The sequence below is a fragment of the Moschus berezovskii genome, chromosome 11, assembly GCF_049115385.1.
Source record: "Moschus berezovskii isolate FMDL1 chromosome 11, NW_MosBer_1.0, whole genome shotgun sequence".
In the NCBI taxonomy this organism is placed as follows: domain Eukaryota; kingdom Metazoa; phylum Chordata; class Mammalia; order Artiodactyla; family Moschidae; genus Moschus; species Moschus berezovskii.
Genome location: NC_142470.1, coordinates 42,188,472 through 42,202,664, shown reverse-complemented (window position 1 = coordinate 42,202,664; position 14,193 = coordinate 42,188,472). Strand labels below are relative to the sequence as shown.

The following is a 14,193-nucleotide window of genomic DNA, read 5'->3' as shown; positions in this document are numbered from 1 at the left end:
TAAATGCTATTATACTGTTATCCATATTACGTTGTTTCTTATAGATTTTTTAAAAAAAATGTGAAATTTTTCCACACTATGTGTGTTGTTTCCATAGCTCTTCACTTCCTCCAGAAGCCTCCTTACATTAAAAAGCCTTACAGTTATCCTGCAAGGGACAGGAAGGTCTGACTTGCAGGATTTTTAGAGCATTAAAATAACTATCAGGCAGAAGAATCTTTCTTCTCGCCTAGGATTTCAGCCATGCGCGCGCTCTCTCTTTCTCTCTCTCTTTTTCTCTCTCTCCCTCTCTCTAGCCTGGGGCTTGAATTTGCATGTCTAATTCATTTACTCACCATATTTGAATTGGCCTGAACAGATGTAAATCGGGAAGGATGGGAAAAACTGCAGTCATCAACAATGATTAATCAGCTGTTGCAGGCAGTGTCTTAAGGAGACTGGTAGGAGGAGGCATGGAAACCCAAAGGCCGTGTGTTTAGAAGCCTAATTGTCACATCAAGCATCATTGTCCCCATGCAACAACCACCACCTTATACATCACTTCCTGTTTCATGCAGCTCAAAAACATAGACTGAAGATTTATTTTTAATATGTTGACTTTATTTCTGAGCAAAGCATCGGTCATGTGTGTATTTTTCCATAGTCCCACCTTGGAGCATTTATGTAGACATTGTAAATAAATTTTGTGCAAAAAGGACTGGAAAAATGAACTGTATTATTGCAATTTTTTTTTTTTTTTTGTAAAAGTAGCAGTTTGGTATGAGTTGGCATGCATACAAGATTTACTAAGTGGGATAAGCTAATTATACTTTTTGTTGTGGATAAACAAATGCTTGTTGATAGCCTTTTTCTATCAAGAAACCAAGGAGCTAATTATTAATAACAATCATCGCACACTGAGTCTTAGCGTTTCTGACGGAAACAGTTTGGATTGTATCATAACGCCAAGCCCAGTTGTAGTTGTTTGAGTGCAGTAATGAAATCTGAATCTAAAATAAAAACAAGATTATTTTTGTCATGCTGACTCCACTGCTTGAAAAATTTGTTTACTGCCCCCCCAAATTTTCATGATGAACGCAGTAAATATAAAACTAATTTTAGCTCCCTAAGATATATATGCATTTGAAAATTTGAACCACAAAGTAAATTATTTAATAATCGTCACTGATTTCTTTAAGCTGACTTAATGAACTCCTAATATCAGCAAATTTAAGGCCTAAGGGCACTAAACTAACTGTAGACTCAGATTACAGCCAACAGAATTACTCATCTAATATCAGTGAAATTATTCTTGCACATGATGGCAAACCTAAAGGACTGAGTTACGGCTTTGACCAAGGATGTTACCTAGGATGAGCAGTGTATGTTTATTAGGAAATTAACTACATGAATGAAGAGACCAGACTTCAAAAATCTAATTTTTATAAATATGCTCTATGTTCTCATTGGATCAAACTGGTTATTAACCAATTTTCCAGAACAGCTGTACAGAATTTCGGCATGGCAGCCAGCTAAATGGTACAAAATAACATGTTTAAGCTGGAATAGCTTATAATTTTATTGAAATAAAATTGCGGCTATAAAAAGTGCTTCCCAAAGCTAAGGAAAATATACAAATATTTTAATTAAGGCAAATTCGTTTTTAAAAAATCAGGCTTTTAGTAGTGATTGCTTTGTAAACAAAGGATGGGTCGAAGGAGAGTGCTTTAAACTCAAGCCTGACATTCAGGCCCGTGTCACCCTATAAACCCGCTCTGAACAATTCTATTTTCTATTTGAAAAGAGAAACCAGCTGTGGGTTGGGTTTACTAGGTGGCGTGTGATTGACTGACTCACCTGCTGGAGCGGCCGTGCACTCTCTCACCTTTTGTTTATGGGGCCTGGTTCCTAAACACGTGGATCCGGAGAAAGAGAGCGAGGCTCAACCTTCTGCAGCCTCGCACGCAGCGCCCTCCGCCCCACCCCGCCCCCACCCCATCGAGGGGATTGTTTCAGTTTGCCATTCGGACCCAGTGGCAGTTCTTCGTCTACATAAATAGTCCATATTCGTGAAATAATTCTCTCTTGATAGGTGGTTACTAGCCGTTAACAACCATTTATTTACTTTCAAAATTAATAATAAACTTTATACACTAACCAGCCATTTGCCCCTCCTCTCCAGTACATGCCTGGGTGAGTTGGTTATTTTCAGTCTTTATTCTTGAGGAAGCTCTTGCAGGGTGGGGGAGGGAAAGAAAGGGGAGGAAGGAGAAAGGGCGGTGGGGGCAGGCCCTGGGAGAAGGAGGGGGGTCCGAGTGAAGAAGAATTAGGGAATATGGAGGCTACGAAGACTCAAGATCATTAGTGTTCAGTGAATTAGAAAAAAATAAAACAAACTGTGTTCTTTCCCTGCGTTCCCCCCTCTGCGTGCCTGTTTTGTGAGAGCTTTGCTCTCTGGCGGGTCCTTTTTCCCCCTGCCTGGACACCCCCACCTCCCCCTTAATGCTATTTTAGCTTTTCCTCTTGTAAATTTCAGAGCCAGCTCGGAGGTTATTGAGGACACTTAACCGAAAGAGGGAAATAATAGAGGTGCTGAGAGCGTTTTTGATGTTTCTTAAAAGGCAAAAACAAAACGCCCTCTTCTAAACAAGGGCACGCAATTGTACCTGCTTTTTATTTTTATTTGGGGAGGGGGCGCGCCGGTTGAATGAGACTACTTTTTAATATGATTTAAATATTTTTCCGAAAAAATTAAGAAAATTCTCCTATCATATTTAATCAGCTGTAATTATAACACATTCGAAATGAATAATATGCCTTGACAGTATTTTTATTGTTATTGTTCATTGCATGATGTTCGACTGCTTTAGAAGCACAGGAAAGAGAAGTAAACGCGCTACAAATGGGGAATTACCCTCGTTTAGCATTAAAATTCATTTAGATAAAATTGCCACAAACATTTAAATGGGAAGATTAGTTCCCCCTCACGCCTTATTGCACTCGCTCAATGGTTCCGTTAAGAACATTTTACACGTTGGAAATTCCGTCTTCTCAGACGGCTTGCTGTTTCCTAGTTACCCACATTCAAAGCAAAGGCAGCAGCAAAGGCAGCCGCAGCCGCAGCAGCAGGGAAAAAAAAAAAAGTTTTGGCAACTGGTCTGCAATTCATCCGCTTCTGGCCCCAGCCTCCCCTCCGCCCACAGCAGTCCGCCCCCCACCCATCACCTTTCCTCACCCCCCCATTAGGTAACTGGCAGAGTCCTGTGGAGGAAACAGCCTCTGAGTTGTACAGTATGTATATAATGTTAAATACAAAGAAATGCCAAAAAGCCAGGCTCTCCTGTCCTGCTTCTGCTCTGAATGGAGGGGTTAGCCTGAAAGTGCTGAGTTTCTCACATCCTCTGCTCTGAGCCCACAAGGCACGTTTTTTGGCTTTCTTTTCTGCCAGGACATTTCCAGGAAATTCACCACTGCTTCTCGCCTATATTAGACATGTGTGAAAGAATGACTTTTGAAAAGTCCGTGCAACGTCTAGTCTCTCCCTCTCCTCTCTCCTGTCTCTTTCCTTCTCCCTTTGCCGCTCGCTCCCTCACCCCCCCTTTCTCTCGCTCCTTCCCTCTTCCCTCCTTCTGCCCCTCCCTTCGCAGGGCCGCAGGAAAAGAAGAACGTCGGCTTCGACTGCCATCTTTTGGGGATTTGGAAAAACGACTCGGTAGGAATCCGAGGGAGGCGGGGGGCCGCGGGGGGTGGGGGGGAAACCCCCTTATTATCCTGTGTCGGAACTGGCTCCCTTAATCTGATGCTTAAATATTTGATGTGGAAAAATTACCCATAAAATTAGTTACTAACAATTTCAAATTGAAATCACTTATCGAATTATAAACGCATTAAAGCTGTATGGATGGTATTAGGAGTTCCTCGGGAGGCAGCGGGTGTCTCCTTCCAATGCGCCCGGCCGGCGAGCTTCGCCCCGGGGAGAAGCACCCCCGCGGAGCCTGGGGACGGGGTGAGGAGGGCGGCGCTCGGGGCGCCGGGGTCCCCGCAGGGGGAGGTGAAGTTCGGCGGCCGGAGGCTCCGTCTCGCTCGGCTCCTGGGGGCCGTGAGGAGGGAGAGGAAGGAGCGGCGGTGGGAGGCTCCGACCCCGGGGCCCAGGCGCCTACTAAGAAACTTTGTAGTGAAGTCGAAAGGTTCTGAAAAGAAAAACACCAGCGCCACGCGCCCCCTCCCGCCCGCGTCTCCCACGCGGCGCGCAGACTTTGCGCTCAGGCTGCATTGCCGAGTGCAGCGCCCCCCGAGTCTGCTGCCGGGCAGGAGGGAGATGCCTGGGGCCTGGGGCTGAGGCTGGGCCGGCCTCCGCGCGCTGAGAGATCTTGCGGGCCGCGGCGGCAGTTGAGGGGATCCGGGCCGGAACGCGGCTGCCACTGAGTCCTAACCCTGCGTCCTGGCCCCCGGCAGGTGCAGGGCGGACAGGTCTGTGCGTAGAGCCCAGAGCACCCGGGGGCGGGAGGGGGGAAGGGGGCGGTTCCGGCACCTCCACTAGCCTCCTATCCCCTCCCCAACCCAAATGAAAAGTCAAGTCTAAGGGGGCTGCAGACTTCGTCTCTGGAGACGAGGCGACCCCGTGTCAGCGCAGAAGGTTGTGGAGAGGCACCTCCTGGGGGACTCCGGACCCCGTTCCCTCCGAACAGCTCGACTCGGTGGGCTAGAGGCTTCTTGGTGGACTCTTGGGTCAGTCCTGCCGCGACCGTGGGAGCGGGACTGCGAGAGCTTGGGGCCTGGGGGCACTTGGGACCCGGGCAGCACCAACCAGGCGCAGTTGGGGAGCCGTGGGCAGCACTAAACGCCTTAGGTAGGAGCTCCTCGGGATCACTTTAAAGCCTCTGCAGACTTTGCCCAGCCTTTCGGATCCCAACAGGCCCTCGGATGTATAGATAGTAAAAACCTGACGATGCGGAGATCCCTGGTAGGCGCTTGGACGCCGGGTGGAGTGGCGTGGAACTGGGTCGTGGGGTGCCTTGTGTGGCCCGGCATGTCACCCCCTTTCATTTCCCTCTCCCTAACCACCCCTCACCCACTTGACTGTGGGGCATCCCGTGGCACTTAGGTAGCCAGGTGCAGAGTCTACATGAGGTTGGGAATCCCAAGGCCCAGGACAGGGCGGTGAAGAAGAGAGTGTGGGAAATCGCCCCTTGAGGGAGTCGCTGATGGCGGGGAGGAGCGGGGGGAGGGGTTGGGGAGAATATCTCTTTTTGGCCCAATCTGCCTGACAACGAGTCCGTCACATTCTCTCCCAAGGCAGAGCTGTAAAGGAAAAACAAACAACATATTGAGCAATCAGTTCGCCAACATTGGAGCTTTTAAGAGCCTTTGCCGTAAAAACGGGTGTCCCGGGGGTCTCGGTGGGGAGATGGGCATTTTAGGGTTTCAGTTCTGGCGGGCCGAGCCCTGGAGTCGCTCCTCCACGCCCTGCCTTCTAACCTGCGCGGCGCGCTCAGCCCACCGCTGGGAAACCTAGGCGCTGAAGCCCTGGAGGAAAGGGATTTAGTTTTAAGCCAGTCTCCCATCGATCGGGTCGGTAATTCCTACCCCTGCCCACTCGCAGACACACTCACCTCTACCCTAAAGCATTAAGTTCATTACGCGAGCAATGATCTTAATCTCCAGGCGGAAAACGAGTCCCGGGACCTTGCCGATTGGGGAAGCAGTGAATAAAGTCACCTGCTCGCGCACCCGCGCAGCCCGCTCCTCAGGGCGGGGGCCACGAGTGGCAGGGCAGGCAGCGCCCGGGTCGCGCGTTCCACGCCGGGGCGTTTCCCGCAGGGGTCAGGGAACCCCGTGTCTGCTTTCTTAAGGATAGCGACCTTTTCGAAGGATGAGGTTGCTCTCGCTCTCTTTCTTCTTCCTCCTTTCTGTTTTCTTTTTGGGGAGCACCCCCCCTTGCACTTCTGCTCTCTCTTCCTCCTCCTTCTCCCTCAAAGTGGCTAATTCCCCTTCCCTTCCTAGTGTCCCGAGGCATGCAGGTCCATCCAGCACGCAGTCCGGGTAACCCATCACCTTTTCGCGCCCGCCTACTTCAGCCACCAGCCCAGGACACGCGAGGATGGGGATCATTCAGCGAAGCCCTATTGAAGACACTTGCTGAGGGCACCCTGGGGCTTTAAACAACCGGATTCCTCGATCTAGGGGAGATCCCTGCGCCCATTGATAATTCCATCTCAAAGAAAGCCAGCGAAGCGGCAAACACCCCTAGCAGCCGCCTGCTCCCCATTCCCACTCCCCCAGTACCACCCCCCCGGCCTTGGCATTGAGCAGCGTCTGGCACCGCAGGGAGATGGAGGAGAGCCACGCGCCCCCGTCTTTACTGGCAGACCCACGAGGCGCCAGCTTTTTCTGCAGACTCAGTTTCTATCCGACAGTTGTGCAAGCGGGGAAAACACAACGCAAAGGCTGTGTGAACCCCGTTTCCCTCACCGCCACCACCCCCATCTGATTTTCAAGACGTGCGTTTTCAGGTAGTCCTAAACCGGGAACAGCGAGCTTTGTGTGTTATCTAGTGGGGGTGGGGATGGAAGAGGAGGCGACTCCCACCGCCCGCTGCAGTCTTTAATGTCTGAAATAACGAAATGCCTGTGTGGCAGCTGCTGCTTGAGCCAAAACTAACTCTTTGGAAGACGGAAAAGAGTGAAAGGCAAAGAAAGACTGTTCATTTTTTTTCCTTTGGTGCCGTTTGGGATGTCATCTGTTTCCTTGGCGACTGTGTTCAGCCCCCGGAGCCCCTGGGCTCCTGGATTGTTAGGGGGGAAAAAGCATGCTATTTCTGCACCGTCATTTATCACTGTCACCGCATAATGATTCCCCTTGCAGCCCCTTATTGATGTTTGTAATTGCATTATCTCATAAAGGAGGATGATCAATGAAACCGAGCCGTGCATTCTGGGGTCAGAGGAAGCCAAAGTACTGTTTGTCCCCTTTAATACAACAAGTACTCATTATCTTTAGGTCTGCATTCAAAAAATGATCTGATCTGGGGCTGACCCTGTCGGACATCCCAACACTTTTTAAAACGCGGTTTGTGTAACCTTTTGCTTAAATGCTAAATCAAGTACCTGTCTCGCATTTCAACGAAACAAGATGCTAAAACTGAATGGGAGAAGCATTTTTTTCTTTCTCTTCTTTTTTTCCGGGAGGGGTGCGGGGATGCGACCGTCTGAAGATGCACGCAATTTTACACCGCAGTTTTACTGATATAACGTAGCAAAAGCAACCCCCATCAACAAGGACGCAAGTTATCTAAAGAATGAAAAACTGGGCTAAGGGGGAGAGGTATCTGGGCGAATTTAACAAGGTCGGTACTAAAGAATAAAACCACATCCGGTTTAATTAATAAGAGCTATAAACTGAAATAATTCCCCATGATTCTGCCCTTGCTTCTCCCTTTTACAGAGTCATATCTCTTCGTTTTAGATAAATGACTTTTGTGCCTGTTCGATTCTCACAACAACAATAACTAAATCAGTTGCACTCTCTGTATCTAAAACCGTCTACAAACTCCAGCAAATAAAAAGAAGTTCATTTGTCTATTAAGGCAAGTATTTAGTTGAGCAGAAATGTCCCAGTAACACTGAATGGAGTTCATGTAATCCCAAGAAAATCAAGTCATCTTGTTGCACTGAAGTAAATGAAAAAATACAAAGGAGGAAAGGTCCAAGTGTAATTTTAAACTAAATGCATTATTGGACTGTCACAGTGAAAACTGTGCTTGTGTAACTGGGATGGAGGGAGTGGACATCAACTTAACTCACATTTAGCTGAAAGGTTTTAGAAAGGAAACAAGTATTCCAGGTTTGGCTATCATTTTAACTTGTGGAAAGAGGAAAAATGGAGACAGTTTTAATTCATCATCTCAAACATTAGGATAAGTGAATCATTCAAAGACAAAATTAAGCAGAGCTTGTTTTAAACATTGCAAGACTTTATTACCAAAAAGAAAAGTTTCCAATCCTCTGAAGATGACTTCTTCCATGTTAATAAGACTACCAAAAAAAAAAAAAAGACGAAGACCAGTTGTTTATTTTTAAAGTTCTAGAAATAATTTCTTAACAATATACATCTATTTTAAATAAAAAGATCCAGATGAAAAGTCTTCACATAAAAGAAACTGAGGACTACTTAAATAAAATAGTGTCCTGGTAATTTGACACCTTGACATAAAACCTTAAATCGAATAATAGCAAAACAAAGGGCAAAAATACTCCCCTTGGAAAAATAACTTTAATAATAAAGGCAAAAAAAAGTTTTAATTGTGTTGAACCACCATGTAATCATTCTCTAAAAGGCATATTCTTTGAACAAGTGTTATTTCCCAGGAATTCTGTCAAATCACTTTGAAATAATATATGTTTTGTATTATTTAAATATTCTGGCACTTCTGTTCTTTGAAAATGCTCAAACTGAAATGGATATGCAGCCACGCATATATTTACTATAAATGGTGTCTTGCCGTTAACATAAAATATTAGAGGGAAAATAAAACTCTGGGCTTTGTCAGTTGAGATAGCATTTTTTAGCATAATACTCTGATTTTCAAAACACACAAATGAAACCCCTTGATTTTAACCAATCAACACAAGTCTGTCTCTTATTTGGCTGGGGATCTGGCATTCTGTACATTTTCTATTTTTAATATTTAGTGTTATAGCCCACGGTTAAAATAATGAAAAATTAGTCTCGTTTCAGATATTATTTATTTATGGAACGAACATGATTAAAACATAAACACACACACAAACTGCAGCTGCAACAGAAAAAAAAAAACTTGATTTACGGTTATTAAATCTTTGATCGCCATGTTAATGTTTCTTTTTCTACCTTTCATTTGCATTTTAATCTATCGAATCTTTACAATTTTGCTGCCTCCTATTTCAATGATTGATTACAGATCTGAAATAAGAGAAACCAAGCCTAGCTTTTCTTTTCCCTTTCTTTTATTCGCTTTCCTTTTTCTTTTTTTTTTTCGCCCCCTCCTCTTCCCCCTGGGTAGATTTCTGAAACTTTCTCTCAATGCTAATGTAGACAGGACAAATTAATTCTGCTCTTTTAAATGTCAAAGATATAAATAAAAAATGTTTTCTGTCCCAAACGTGAATATTTTCCCAGCCGCTTGTTTTTCAGTCGTAAAAAATCATCCCAGCAAAACGCAATTAACAGTGAAACACACACCCACGGCGGTGTGGATTTTTTTTTTTTAAAGGACGTGTGTTTGTGAGTTAGAGAAAGGTGAGAAGTTCATCGTCCCTTCACCATCAGTAGCCCAGTCGCGGCTTTTTTTTCTCTTTCACACACAGAGATTCGGTCTCGAGTTCTATCTGTGATCTAAGTCACACAAACAAACAAAAACAAGCCTGGTGGGGGCTTGCGGTACTTAAGTTGATTTCTTGAGACAAGCTGTATAAAGACAAAAGGGGAAGCGAAGCAGGACTGTTTGTTTTTTTCCCCTGGCTTACCAGTGCCCCTTTGCCCCTTTCTACCCCCAGCCCTCCCCACACCCCCTCCCCCGATTCCCCCGGCTCCGCGGATAAGGCGGTCATTTGCTGGCCGCTTTGCCCGTAAGCGTCACTTTTCGCGCTGGCAGGAAAGTGAGTGTGGCGATGGTTTTGGAAGGCGCCGGCCGGCCGGAGGGTGGGCGCATCCTCCTGGGGGCTCTGGAAGGCTCTGGCCCAGAACAGATTGCGTCTCGGGCCGGGCTAGGGATCCCGGTTCGGGTGGGAGACGCGCACCTCGCCCTGGCGGAGGAGGCGAGCCCCCTGCGCTGGAGCCCAGGCCGAGTGGGCGTGCATACACCCTCTCCAGCCAGCCGCACGTCTGGGCACCTGAAAGGAGCGCCCGCACCCCCCGCGCACCTCCAAGTCCGCGCCCCTATGCCGAGCCCCCTTGATGGGTTTTAATGCCTGCGGACGCAGAGGAGCGGGCAGAGGAGTGAGGACGGATTCTCCGGCCGGCCCAGGCTGCTCGCGCTCTTGTCCGCGTGTGGTGCGCCGTGCCTGGGCGGAGAGCGAGCCGGGAGAAGTCGGAGGGATGCGACCCCCACCTCGGAAAGCTCTGCATGGGCAGGCACACATGGGCAGGAAGCGGGATGAGGGCCATGAGAGGGAGAAATGGCCCAAGCAGAGTCTCTCCAGATGGACCTTTGGACTCCGTGCACACCCAAGGGCGTGCCCACGGACAGGTCGCGGAACGTCGTGCCCGGGTCGGTGCCCCGGGCTCTGCGTTGCGCCCTTTCTCCTAGAGACGGCTTGGGTGGCTGCTGCGACGGGGGCGATGTTCATTAAAGTCGACTCACCAGGCGGTTGAAATAGAGACACGGGTTGGGGAAAGGCATTTGATCCTGGCCGACCCTTTGTCTTGAAGCAGATTAGGTAGCCTAGAAATAAGAGGAAAAACAGAAAGTCTAGACAGGAAAACTTATTGTGTTCACAAAATATAAAAATGAACCCGAGCGGTCTGGTACCTCAAGGGGTGAAGATAGATCCTTGTAGACAAGCGGGAAGACAAGACTGGGAAGATTTAAAGTGAAAGAAACGGCAGATTATTAAGAAAGTAATAGTAAGGTGTCCCATACACTACAGTTTTATTGTTGGGTAGTAACTACCCGATTTATTTATTGCCAGGTCTGTATAATAGAGATAATGACCACAAACTCAAGATAAATTCTTAGGCGCCCAGCCGGACAATTCTTTTTTATTTAAGAGAGCGAGTCTGAAAGGTGAGCCTCATCTCCACTCCTCGAAGATTTGTCTTGCTTTCTACCATATTATAAGCATGACATGCAAATAAATAAGTGCTGTGGGGTCTGTGTGGGTAGGCCTGCAGGATTTATTTCAGGTGCGAGAGGAACATACACGGAATACGAATTTCCGCAGGAGCTGCGGAGTAATGCCTTCCCTCTCCTTCTCAGCTGCCCGCTCCACCCAGTCTGCCTCCCTTTCCGTGGGAGCAGAGAGCGTCCCCTGATCAAAACATTAATGTGTCATGTCTCAACTCCCTATTTCTTGACATATAGGTCTGGGGAGCGACGAGGGGCAATGAAAAATGCAAAATGTGTCTCCAAAGTAGGTTGACTAGCCGGAACCGCTTAAAGTCGGATTCCCGCCGACGAAGGGAAGGGCGAGTTGCAGTTGACTTCCAGCAGGGGGGCGGCATCGGAAGTACCTTAACATTATCTCTAAAGATGCAAAATAGTGCAAAAAGTTTGCTGTCCTCGATCCGGTATGGGCCGTCGCCGGCTGGACAGGTCCCAAGGGAGCCTCCGGGCTCTTGGGATCTATCCGCCTTCCTTGGCCCTCAGTTTCTCTCGGTGAGCCGCGTGAACAATCCTAGAGTCAGGTGATGGAATTATAGAGGACCTTACTCCTTGACCGCCAAGGGCAGAAGGGAGAGTGAGGTCTCAGGTGTTGGCTCCATCTGGGGCAATGGTTGCAATAACAGTCAGCCGGTTGGCCTTGAACAAGGCGGCCTCCGAAAGCTTCTCACCTCCCACCTGCGCTCAGGTGACAAGTCAGGCTGATCCGAGCCTGCCAGGATGAAGTCAGTATCCTCTTCACATACTTTTCCCCCCTTTCTTACTCATCTTTGGGGTTGGGCGGAGGGGTAATTTCAGACATAGAATGTTTCAGTCTCACAATAACCACTGGTATTCAGAACTTCCTTCGATACGTCTGGTGTGGATGAAGACACCTGACAGTGAACGATGATGAAAAAGAGTCGCAGAGGAAAGGGGAGGGGAGCGCGGGTGGAGTGGGGGCGAAAGGGGTGTGTGGATGGAGCTGGGGGACGGGAGATGGAGACCTAGAGGCTGCGGGAAGTAGAAAGGATGGGGGCAGGTAAGCAGAGGAAGCAGAAAGCCAGCGGGAGAGAGAGGGGAGTGAAGAGGCTGTTGCAGTAATTTGGTGGTTTGTTGGAGGGATGATATGAGGCTGAGAAGGAGCACAGTCCTCGTCAATCTTTTGCAATCTCGGTGTCATTCAAGCACAACTTTATCTTTGAACCAGCATATCTGTTTCAATGATTTCCATAAGCACATAAATTATAATCTTCAGAGCCTTCAATATTTCTTTTGGTACTTTATTAAGTGTTATTGCGGAGACCATTTATGAAGTGAATGATTCAACTTTTAATCTTCTGAACATTAAAGTGTATTCCACTGTTTCCTTTTCCAAGGAATCTGAAATAACAAAAAGAAACTAAGCTCATTACATGAAAAAGTGACAAGCGTTTTGCTCTCAGCCTGGCAAGTTGCCTTACTCACTTCAAAGGATGATAAACTAATTGTTTCCAGAGTTTATAAGTAATTAAGCTATTATTTGGGGAATTTATGTAACAGTTTTATTTACGATAGAATTTTCTAGTCAGAATAGCCAAAGACAAGTCTTCAAAAATACCAAGATTTTAATAATTGAAAATGTGCCCTTATTGTTAACAATGAAAGCTATTTTATTTTTAAAAGCATTGGAAAATGTAAATACGTATAGTTTTCTTCCAGAGTATGTGATAGGTGGAGGACATTATGTGTAATTAATGCTGAAAGGAAAATGAACGTGTAATGACTTCCAAAGATTAAGACATCTGTAACTACCAAGTTAGGTTTTTAAAGTTAATTTTAAAAGTCATTCAGCTCGATTCATCTAAATGTGTCAGTTAGGAAAATATATGTTATGTCCTTTTACAAGTCCACATAGAAAGTTTAAAATGAAAACTTTAAAAATCTTTTCAAATATAGTAAATATAGAATTTTTTTCTATATTTCAACTCATGTTTGTCATTTAAAAATTAGTTTTGTCCTAAATGAAACAATATTTATTAAAAGAAAAAACTTCAAAAGGAAATGATGAATTATTTTTAAAATTTCAACAAAATGTGTGGTACTTTAACTGACATATTATTTATGTGTGTGAAAATTTACAATTTTGATATATTTTTTTCATCAAGGCAGCATCAACTTGGTTTTCATTTTTAGAAAAAGTCTTTTTCACTGTCACATGAAGAATTTCAAAACTAATAGGATCTGCATTTTAGAAGAAAACGTCTTCAAAGAATAACAAGAAATAAATGTGAAAATCCAAATAAATGAGTACAAAATCTCACATGAAGTAAAATAAATTTTCTGGAAGTTGTTTGCAGAAAAAATTAAGTTGTGAGTTCTATCAATATCCACTCCCTTCACTACAAAAAGTGGGAGTGAGCTATAACAATCATTAGAAGGGTTGGACTCTCAGCCTAGCAAATATGTATACATGACATATCCATTTGTTTCAAGTAAAATTCCTCTAAAGTAAAAGTCTGGAGTTTACTGGAAATTGTATACAAAATGTTCTGTGTGATTCAGGGTTGGTGTTGTTCTGTGAAGTCTGTGTAAACTGTGGCAGTTGAGACCTGTCATTGTGTCACAATGTCTGATTCAATATTTGCTATAATGCATTTTATTCTAATAGACTAGCATTGCATTATTAAAAACAAAAACAAAAGTACCCTAGTTAGTAGTAAGGCAATCTCAATTGTCTAACACCATGCCATGAGTGACCTTATGGACACCAGGCACACTTGGATTCACTTTAGGGCACTTCACTGTTTCAACTGATTTCATTACAGAAAGACAATGGTAACTTTGTTGCAGCTGACACCCTGCAGTATGTCACACAACACAAGGGCCACACCTTGCCAAGACAGGCACCGCCATGAGAGCAGGAAGTCAACTCTAGACGAATTTTATGATAGGAACAAATTATTCTTTCTGCACATCCTCCACAATCTTAAGGAGATGATTAGAAGTCTATTTTTTGGTTTCCTTCACAAAAAAATATTCACAAGTTAAGGGTGCTGCAATGACTTTAATGGTTAAGAATTTTATGGGACACTGAATTCAAGATGTCCATGATAATATAGTCCAGATAGAGACATAATATTACACTATCGTTGTGACCCTATGGACTGTAGACTGGCAGGCTCCTCTGTCCATGGGATTTCCTAGGCAAGAATACTGGAGTGGGTTGCCATTTCCTTCTCTAGGGGATCTTCCTGACCAAGGGATCAAACTTGCATCTCCTGTATTGGCAGGCAGATTCTTTACCACTGAGCCACCAGGAAGCCCTATGCCCAAGTCGAAAAGGCTCCTCTAGTGGTGATGGTGTGCGGTAGAGGTGGCACTCAATCAGTAACCGA

General features: G+C 45.7%; 1 protein-coding gene and 1 pseudogene across 3 annotated transcripts in view; both read left to right on the top strand.

Moving 5' to 3' along the window:
- MEIS1 (Meis homeobox 1) overlaps window positions 1-2,150 on the top strand; it is a 148,438-nt gene extending 146,288 nt beyond the window's left edge. The window contains exon 11 of one of the 3 annotated variants that reach the window (XM_088841293.1): window positions 1-2,150. This exon is cut by the window's left edge and continues 505 nt beyond it. The gene's annotated coding sequence lies outside the window, so the exon portion shown is untranslated. The other 2 variants (XM_055400802.2, XM_055400801.2) reach the window with 2 other exon arrangements.
- Window positions 2,151-2,212: 62 nt separating this feature from the next.
- Window positions 2,213-4,547, top strand: LOC148776127 (uncharacterized; annotated as a pseudogene).
- The last annotated feature ends 9,646 nt before the right edge of the window (window positions 4,548-14,193 follow it).